The sequence below is a fragment of the Lepisma saccharinum genome, chromosome 5, assembly GCF_977018435.1.
Source record: "Lepisma saccharinum chromosome 5, izLepSacc3.1, whole genome shotgun sequence".
In the NCBI taxonomy this organism is placed as follows: domain Eukaryota; kingdom Metazoa; phylum Arthropoda; class Insecta; order Zygentoma; family Lepismatidae; genus Lepisma; species Lepisma saccharinum.
Genome location: NC_139233.1, coordinates 43,914,278 through 43,916,120, shown reverse-complemented (window position 1 = coordinate 43,916,120; position 1,843 = coordinate 43,914,278). Strand labels below are relative to the sequence as shown.

At 40.8% G+C, this 1,843-nt stretch overlaps 1 pseudogene; it reads right to left on the bottom strand.

Annotated features, from left to right (window-relative positions):
• Positions 1 to 918: 918 nt before the first annotated feature.
• LOC145988007 (protein GVQW3 pseudogene) lies at positions 919 to 1,284 on the bottom strand (annotated as a pseudogene).
• Positions 1,285 to 1,843: the final 559 nt, after the last annotated feature.

The following is a 1,843-nucleotide window of genomic DNA, read 5'->3' as shown; positions in this document are numbered from 1 at the left end:
AACTATAAAATGTAGGACACGTCCAGAAATAAGAATGATTCTTATAAGTCTTTTTATTTTCTTATTTAGCGTCGGTTTTCTTTCACCTCTTGCTAATCGCGACGACGAGGATGAGTGATATGAGGAAATTGATGAAGGGGCACTCACAAAGAACACCCACACGCACGACGGGATTCGAACCCAGGACATCAGACATCGTACCGCACTGTTATAACCACTCCGTCATGGACGGAATTCTTATAGCCCTAATCGTTCCTCAAGCATTTTCCCTATCTTTAACTACACACGAAACATAAAGAACAATCTAAATAAACAGGTGCCAGTTCACATTCTAACCGTAAAAAAACATATGCATGTGAAAATGCAAAATAATATTTATTTTTAGGTAGTTGTGATTTATTATTGTATATTAAAGAAATATATTAGTGATAAAATGACGGAAGTAGAGGAACATCTCCAATGAAACACTCATGCCTTATGGATATTTGTATTTCTTGCCGAAGAAGGTTCGGAGTTCGAGTTTCGACCAAAATGGGTTCATTGTGTATGTTCATTCATGTCTAAATGTAATCATATATCGTCGTCATGAATAATTTAAATTCAGAGGAAGAAAACTGAGGTAATTACTAATAAAAACAATAACAAAACAAATTTGATCTTAAAGCCCTGGCTTTGCTCTACCCATTCCATCACGCAGACTTACACTTTACGTAGGTGTAGACACGCTTCGTACAATTTGATGATATCGCGATTACGTAATGGATGTGCAGACACTTTACTGAACCCCCCAAAATTCCCATTTTATTACTAAATTCTCAATGAGCATAATATCACATAGTTTACCTATTCATAATAGGCGCCACTTTGGTGCACTTTGTGGATTGCTTCGCTGGTTGGTTGTTATTAATTAATGTTTCATTAATCAACATCAGGATAATTGCAGCACGTCTTCCATTTCCCTAAGTCCTGGGTGAGGATGAGTCTCACAGATTCACGGCTAAGGTTTAGTTCCTCAGCTATCATTCGCACCGTTAAACGACGATCATTGGTGATAAGTGTCCTCACCTTGTCGATGTTCTCGTCATTGCGGGCAGTTGACGGCCTTCCGCTGCGAGGGGCCTCAGAAACACCCTCCCTCCCTTTTCGAAAATGGCTGAACCACTCGTAAACACACTTCAATGACACAACTTGATCTCCATACACTTGCGCCAGCATAGAATGGGTTTCTTTGGCTGTCTTTCCCAGCTTAAAACAAAAGTGTAAATTGATGTTTTGTTCATTCATTTTACTGTGATCACTGACTTGAGTCTCACAGAACCGGACGCGCTAACAGGCAGCTGGCAAAACACGTGCCACACGGAACACTGTTCACTCACAACAGAACAACTCCGGCCTCTCACTGTCGACACCTGACGCTACTTGTGCGCGGCGGCTCGTTCCACCAGTGTTGCCAAGTGGAGAGGAGCGCCATCATTCACCGTACCATATCAATCCCTAAGATTATATGTTTATTTTATTAAGTCTCTCTGAACGCTTCACGTTGACCAGGGTATTCACTTGTTTTCCTCAGTTGTCTCAACCTCTGAGGCATGTTTACAATGCATTGTGTTGTGCCATGCAAACCTCCTGAGCATTCAGGAAACAGGTAATACTTCTGGTTATAGAGTCAGCGGTTTGCATGGTAGCAATTAAATAACACGATTCGGCATAGAGGAAGAGCTCGATGGCCTAGTAATATAGAGGTGAGACAAGCTGAGAGGGGACTGACTTTTGGTTTGATTTTGATTTGATTTAGTTTATTTTACTTCGCGTTAGTAGTTGTATTGACTGTATTATAAACCCG